We start from the raw sequence: 8,918 nt of genomic DNA on the forward strand, positions 1-8,918 counted from the left end.
ATCCTTAAGTACCTTCAGAGGACGAAGGAATGGTTCTTAGTCCTCGGAGGGAGTGATGACTTGAAGGTGCGAGGGTATAGTGACGCCAGTTTTCAGACCGACAGGGACAACTACCGTTCACAGTCGGGCTGGGTCTTTACTCTAAATGGAGGAGCAGTGACATGGAAGAGTTCCAAACAAGAAACCGTAGCTGATTCAACGTGCGAATCAGAGTACATTGCAGAGAGCGAAGTGTCGAAGGAGGAAATATGGCTAAAGAACTTCATCGGTGATCTTGGAGTCGTACCTGCCATAAAGGAGCCCATGGAGATTTTCTGTGATAACGAAGGAGCAGTTGCCTTAACCAAGGAACCGAGGGATCATGGTAGATCAAGACATATCGACAGAAAATATCACTTCATTAGACATTGTGTAGAAGAAGGACAACTCGTAGTGAAGAGGATATCATCAGAAGATAACCCAGCAGATCCGCTTACGAAGGGACTGAGTAGGGTTAATCACTTGCAGCATGCTAGGAGTATTGGGCTGAAGGATGATATTAGCATAGATTAGATAGTATTAGAAACGTGTAATAGATAAATGTAATTAATATTTGATGATTAAATAAAGGGTTTTTATTTATGAGTAATGTTACTGTCTTATGTTAATTGTTTAACTATCGTTTCATTTTGCATGTTTTGACTTCCAGAATAATTGAATTTATTGAGAATAATCGAATTATTCAAATTATCCACAATCGTTCATATATTGGAAGTAGATATGAATGAAGATTGTCGTGAATTGGTGCGTAGATTGTCTAAATGGTATTAGACGTGGCAAAAGATTGCTGTGACGTTCATGAGTGCTTATGAACTGGTTTTGAGCATTGGAACAAACCCGTGCTTGCTGGAATCACCTTATGGAATATGATATAAAAGGATGATCGCACGACGATAATATTATATAGTCTTAAAACCTAGATATATGGTTTGTTATTTGTTAATTGATTGTACATTGATAATGCGAAAACGCATCAGTAACTCGGTGTTATAAATTGCATTGTTGTGTATCGTTGATTAATGAATAAGTAAATGCATATAAGTCGAAGTTTATCTGTAACTTTTATCTAAGAAGGTAAAAGCGATATCTCGGCCGCTCGATGATTTGATTTGACTTATGTGCCGGGCCCGGTCAGAACTGAATTGATGTGTTCGATTAAGTTCTATGTCAAATAAATCAGAGATCGAGAAACCTAAATGCTTGACTAACCGTTCCATAGGATTGTCAGCATGATATCTAATAGAGGACTGTACGATCCCTTATCTAAAGGACAAGATTGATTAGATCAGAGTTTGACAGCGTCTTTGAGAGCTACGATTGCAAACCGAATTGTACTTGTGCATATAGTTACTAGACTTATCCAAGTGGGAGACTGTTGGAATAGTGTCTAAGGCTACAACTATATTAGGCAAGTATTTGACCCAGTTATGCATGGTCCTTTTGGGTTGCCTTCACCATAGCAACTTGATAGGATGCTTTATTAAGAGAGAGTAAATATTATTAATATATTATGGGAATAATATAAAGAATAATATATTGTTATTTGATTAATATAAGTCATAGAATTAATTGGAATTAATTTGGTGACTTAAAGAGGTTAATTAAATAAAGGGGTATAAACTGTCAATTGTTTGATAGTTAAGCGTAAGACTATAAATCCTTATAGATATATAGTGGACGGATTCTAGAAGCTAGGATAGCTTCAAAATCGTCCAATGAGTTATCTAAGGAAAGGATTTGGATAGCCTTAAGAGAAGATTATCCAATTAGGGTTTAGGTTGTAACCCTTAAGGAATCTACAATTATAAATAGACCCATGGGCAAGGGAAATCGGCACCTCACCTAAAGTAAGAGAACCCTGGCCGATTTCCTCCCCTCTCCTCTCTCCTAAATCATCTTTCTTGCTATTGGTGTTTGTAAGCCATTAGAGGAGTGACAATTGTGACTCTAGAAGCTCCAAGACAACAAGATCAACAAGGAATTCAAAGGTATGGTTCTAGAGCTATTTCAATGTTGTTATTTAACCTAATTAGCCATTAGAAGTCTTGGATTCAAAGCATGTTTAATTAGAAAGCCTAGATCCAAGCATTAGGGTTTTGCATGCGCACATAAGAAAGTTCTTATGGCTAAAACCCATCAAAAGGATGGCTAGAATTACATACCTTGTAGTTGATTTTGATTCCTTGAAACCTTGTGAGCCTAGCACCCCAAGTGTGATGCCTCAAATGCTTCACACAACACCAAATGCCTTTGGGATGACCTTTGAGAGAATACAAACACTCTAAAAATCGGCCTAGCCCTCACTTCTCTTTGTGTAGCCAATTTTGGTGGAGGAGATGATCCTTATATAGTGTGACATATCTAGGGTTACACCATGTAAACCCTAATGTGTCATGGCCCTTCATTTCCAGGACCCATGAGTTTGTAACTCCCATGGAGCATCCTATGGGTTTAACCCAACTTGATAATCCATGGAGCCTCTTAGCCCACTATACAAGTTATGGATGATTTACATAATCAACCCATATATTTAATTAGTTATCTTTTGATCACTTAATTAATTCCAAATTAATTCTTGATCAATACTAATTAAATAATACTATTAATATATTAGAACTTATAATATATTAATAAACCACAAGTGTTATTTCTCTGATTTAGTCTATCCAAATGCATGATGCCATGCAACCCAAATGGACCATGTTGGGTCGGGTCAGGTACATACCAGTTATAGTTATGGACTATAACTGGTAATAACTATAACTGCAAGTATGACTTCAGGAACCGATCAGCAATCGTAGCTCTTTCAAGGTCTCTCGGAACTACGAAGATGATGATACACCATTTAAGATAAGTGATCATATAATCCTCTGTTCTAGATATCAGTCGGACAAATACATGGAACAATGTCTTACTTATTGTCCAGCAGTTTGTTTCCCGATTTCCGATTTGTTTGACAAAGAACTTAATTGAACACATCAACTTAGTTCTGACCGGGCCCGGTACATAAGTCAAAAAAAATCATCGAGGGGCCCAAATATCAGCTTCTTATCCAAGAAGGAACAGATAAACTTCGACTCATATGTTTGCTCTACTACTTGTTGAATTATACACAAAAGCACGTTTTATAACTTCGAGTTACCAACACGTTTTTGTACAATCAATGCATAACCAACTCATAGACACAAATCCTATGTCTAGGCTTGAAGACTTATATGATATTACCGTCTCACGATCACTCAAGATAAATTCCATGATGTGATTCCAGTGAGCGTGGGTTGAGTCCAATGATCAGAACTTATGAGCACTCATGAGTGTTGTAGTCATGTCCAACAACTTAGACCTCTGCAACCAATCATGACAGTCTTGATTCATACCTACTTCCGACATATGACCGACTGTGGAGGTTCGAATAATATGATATACTAAACATAATTATTCCGGAAGTCAAAACATGCAAAAGAAATATAGTAAACGATTAACAAGAGATAACAACACTTTACTCATAAATAAACACACCTTTTATTCATCATCTAATGTCAATTACACTTTACAAATTTCAAAAATTATCTAACTACTAAAACTAATATCATCCTTCAGCCCTATGCTCCGAGCATGCTGGAGATGCTTAACCCGAGTCAATCCCTTCATGAGGGGATCTGCTGGATTCTCATCCGATGATACTCTCTTTTCCACGAGGAGTCCTTATTCTATTCGATGTCTGATGAAATGGTATTTTCTGTCAATGTGTCTGGATCTCCCGTGATCCCTTGGTTCCTTGGCTAAGGCAACTACACTTTCACTATCACAGAAAATTTCCATTGGCTCCTTAATAGCTGGTACAACTCCAAGGTCTCCAATGAAGTTCTTCAGCCATATCGCCTCTTTTGCTGCCTCTGTTGCATTGGAATTTCTCCTTTGCAAGTTGAATCAGTCACTGTCTCTTGCTTGGAACTCTTCCAAGAAATTGCTCCCCCATTTAAGCTAAAGACCCAGCCAGACTGAGAGCGGAAATTATCCCTATCAGTCTGAAAGCTAGCATTACTATACCCTACAACTCTCAAGTCATCACTCCCACCGAGGGTAAGGACCCAGTCCTTAGTCCTCCGTAGGTACTTGAGGATATTCTTTACTGCTGTCCAGTGTGCCTTGCCAGGGTTCCCCTGATACCTGCTAACCATGCTCAAAGCAAAGGCTACATCAGGTCGAGTACACGTCATAGCATAAATGATCGATCCTACAGCTAAAGCATAAGGTATTCGACTCATTTATGCTATGTCAGCCTTAGTGCTAGGGCTTTGTGTCTTACTCAATATAGCGTTACTCTGGATGGGTAACTCTCCTTTCTTGGAGTCCTGCATGCTGAACCTCTTCAGCACCTTATCCAAGTAGGTTCTCTGACTAAGCCCAATTAGTCTCTTACTCCGGTCTCTCAAGATCCTTATCCCTAGAATATAGGCAACTTCTCCTAGGTCCTTCATAAAGAAACACTTCCCAAGCCAGGACTTAACTTCCTGCAGAGTTGGGATGTCATTTCCTATGAGTAGTATTTCATCCACATACAATATCAAAAAGCTAAATATACTCCCACTAGCCTTGACATATACACAAGATTCATCTTCACTCCTAGAAAAGCCACATTCTTTGACTTTCTCATCAAAGCAAAGATTCCATCTGCGAGGAGCTTACTTTAATCCATAAATGGATTTCTCAAGCTTACACACTCTATTAGGGTACTCTGTATTGACAAAACCCTCTGGCTGACTGATGTAGACATCCTCAGCCAACTTTCCATTAAATAAAGCGGTTTTGACATCCATTTACCATATTTCATAGTCATGAAATGCAGCTATGGCTAACAGAACCCTAATAGACTTAATCTTGGCCACTAGAGAAAAGGTCTCATCATAATCAACTCCCGGAGTTTGTGAGAAACCTTTTGCAACCAGTCGTGCCTTATAAGTGTGTACATTACCAACCATGTCGGTCTTCTTCTTGAAGAACCATTTGCACCCTACAGTCTTACGACCTGGTACATTCTCAACCAAGTTCCAAACTTGATTGTCATACATGGACTGTATCTCACTGTCCATTGCCTCTTTCCACTTGGCTGACTCAGGGCCTGCCATGGCTTCTGCGTAACTGTTAGGTTCATCCAGACCTATCAGTGTCTCATCACTGATAAGTGTATCACCTTCCGCAGTAATATGGAATCCATAGTAATGCTCAGGTGCATTCCTAACCCTTTTGGAATGCCTCAGAGGTACATACTTGTCAATTGGCTCAACAGGAGTTACCTCCTCAAGTTGAGTGCTAGGGTTTGAAGTTCCTTCACCACTTGACTCTTGAATTTCTTCAAGGTCAACTTGCCTTCGACTGTTTCTGTACGGTTAGTTAGGTGTTGCGTCTTTGGCTCGTTCTTTAGTCCAATTTTGTTTCCGGATTGGGCCTGTCCATCCGTGAGTTATGTTCTAGGGTTTAGTATATATAGTGCTTGCATGCATCTTAGTAAGTAATTTTTGAAGTCAATCATTCATAGATATTATCTTTATCGTTTGTAACTCTAATAGCCTCTACAACGGAAGTTCTTTGTCGAGCTCTGCTGAGGCTTGAATCTATTGAATCATTCGACATATTTTAATTCACTCTTGTGCTTGATATTTCTGTTTTACGTTTTTGTGATTAACCTGTTTAAAGATCTAAACAATCAAAGAGTTATTCAACTCATCAATTGGTATCAGAGCAGGAGACTGTGTAATTGATACACATCTCTTCTGTGAAAGAAGTGATTAGGGTTTATTCCGCATTCATTGATATTTATTGAGCCGTCACTCATAATTGACGTATCTCATTAATTATTCATCTTGCCCTAATATTACGTATTACAAAGTCTGATCTTATAATAGGTTACACGATCAAGCATGGACGATTCTCAATCTAATCCCATCAACATCTCTAATAGCATCGGATCAACCACCAAGATTCCAATTCTCTATACTCAAGACTATGAAGTATGGACACACCACTTTGAAGATTACGTTATTGGATCTGAAGATAACGGGTATCTGATATGGGAAGCTATCAATTCTGGCCCTTTCGCTCATTCAAGCACGTCCAAGATCATTAAAACTCAAAAGGAGTATAATGATCTATTAAAAGATGTGAAAGATGTCACTCAGGATGAAAAGGAGAAATTCCAATGCAACATTAAGGCATTGAGACTAATTCAATTCGCTCTTCAGTCCGATACGTTTCGATTAGTTAGCTCTTTCAGTACAGCAAAAGAAATCTAGGATCGGCTGTGAGAGTTGTACTCCACAGATGAAGATCTAGAGCATTCGATTCAGACCCTACTTCTCTCTGAATTTGGAGAATTCAAGCAGATGCCGGATGAGGTTGTCACACAAACATTTGATCATTTCAATCATCTTCTCAGCAAGATGATGAAACATGATATTGAAAGGAAGCTCATCGAACAGAAGGTCACTTTCCTGAATGGCCTAAGATCCGAAAGGAGAGCTGTTGTGTCTACGGTTAAGGCTCATGATCAGTTCAAATCGTACTCGTTGGCGAAACTTGTGGGGATTCTGAAATCCCAGGAAAAGACAGTGCTACAAGAGAAAAGCATGGTTTCAAATTTGGGGTCTTTGGCGCTTCTGTCCAAAGGTAAGAGTGCAGTAGAAGACGAAGAGGATTTAAATCTGGGAGATCACGATTTGACAGCTGAAGACTATGCTATGATGGTGTCAAATCCCAGAAGGTTCATTAAGAAAAAGTTCCCTACCAAAAAAAATCGAAATTGGCAGGGAAGCTACAGCTCTGAAAAGGTGAAAGAGGAGCCGAAGGTTGAAAAATCGAAGAAGGAAGCGAAGGGTGAAGCTGACTCTGGTGTCAGTTGCTTTTACTATGGTGGGAAAAATCATTACACAAAAGATTGAGTGTTGAAGAAGATGGCAGAGAAAGATGAGGAGAAAGATGAAGAAGCAAGTCTTATGAAATGACTGGAATAGATAAAGAGGAAGAAAGCTGCAACTAATCCCTCTATGAATGCTCTTATTGTGCAGGGTTCGGTGGATGATGATGAGTTCGGTGGCGTGCAGGTGTGGTCGACTGACTCGAAAGATGATGAAGTGAGAAAGCCTTCACATAGAAAAGCATATGTGGTGAAGAATAGTGACGTGAGTGGAAGATGTCTGATGGTGTTAGATGTATCCCAGATGAGAGGGTACAACACTGATGGTGGAAACGAAGAGGCTAAGGAGCGAGAGGACTTGTGCTTTACACCGAAACCTCTCAGTGTACAGATCAGTGAGCTAGATGAACTGATCAAGAAGGTACAATCTATTTTTGTTTAATGTAAAATTCCACAAAAATCATATGAAAAGGAATTAAATAACTTGAATTCAAGAATTTCGAATTTAGATGGTTGTTTAACTCAAACACGGGTCACAAATTCTAATCTAACTGACCAAATAAGCAGGGTGTCATCCAAGAGTGAGGAGCGAAGGATTTGGATAGAGTAGAAAGAGTTGGAGATGGTTAAGTCTAGGGATGAGAACATTTATTTGCAAAGAGACAATCTCAAATTATTAATACAGAGGAATGTTTTTTGTTTAATTGCCAAAAGGCTTTATGCTAACATTACTCAACTGCATTTAAACTGTGAAACTAGGACAGAAGATACATCGCATGATTTTACCCTTCCTTGAGTTTAAGGAGGAAGAAATCGATGCCGAAGCATATAACTGTGAAAGTGTTGTATCTTGTGATGATGTCAATCCTACTTATATGTATGGTCTAGACAAAATTGAATCTTTTATAAACTCCAAAGACCATAAGGACATGCTTAAAAATCTTTTGGACGAAAATGATAAGTTGAAACTCAGGGCCGAAACCATACAAAAATTTGACTCATTGAGTACCAAATTGAGTTCAGAAAATAAAATTGATGTTGAAAATGCATCTGAACTTAATGAGGACGATGACATGAGTGAAATTTCTGTAGAGGATGTTGTTGACTGTTCCGAGTTCATTAGTAGCGAACCTGAAAACCACAAAAATCTGATTTCTGAAAATTCTATGGAATTCGCTCGTTTGTCCAAAACTAAGTCCTCAATCCTTAAAGAAAAGGTCGTTGTGTTTCAAAAGGTTAGAACAACTCCCAATCAGGTTTATAAGGTCACGGGAGTAACCGAACATCAGACAGCCGAACTCACTACCATGGTGAATGAAGATAATGCAGATGGCTATGATGAGTTTTTCTGGTCTGCACCAATAGACAACGCATATGAAACAGTCGGTTTGTCAGAGCGAACATCATGGAAGGCCAAAGGAAGATATGTGCCCGAACCTCTAAATAAGCCTACCAATTTTGATGTACCAAGTTCTAGTGGCACAAAAGAGATTCCAGTGCAAGAAATCACCTCACCTAGCGAAACCTCTTCCATGAAGAGTGAACCTGTTGCTAAGAAGCCGAAACAAAAGGCAAATATCAACAGAAAACCGAAACAGGTGAAAAATCAAAAGCAGCAGAGAAACTTGAGATACAAGAAAAATCTCTCAGAGCGAAAGCAGTTTTGGCTCTCCCAAAATCCTCACTACACTCTCTTTGACAAACATTCTAAGTCAAAAGGAGAAGAATACAGGAGTAAAAGGAACTTCGAATCACCGATTCAAAAGAACTAGAGGAAGACTTTCGGGCCACAGGAAGAACAAAACCGAAAGGATAGGTTCGGTCCTGAAAGCAACAACAATCGAAGAGCTAGTTTCGGTCCACCAAACAACAACAGGCAAAGACCAGATTTCAGCCCGTCAAGCTTTTATAATAAAAGACCCAGTTTCGGGCCATCAGCCTACAACACCCGAAAATCAAGCTTCGG

This window comes from Lactuca serriola, chromosome 6 (genome assembly GCF_051521515.1).
Source record: "Lactuca serriola cultivar US96UC23 chromosome 6, Lser_US96UC23_V15, whole genome shotgun sequence".
Classification (NCBI taxonomy): Eukaryota; Viridiplantae; Streptophyta; class Magnoliopsida; order Asterales; family Asteraceae; genus Lactuca; species Lactuca serriola.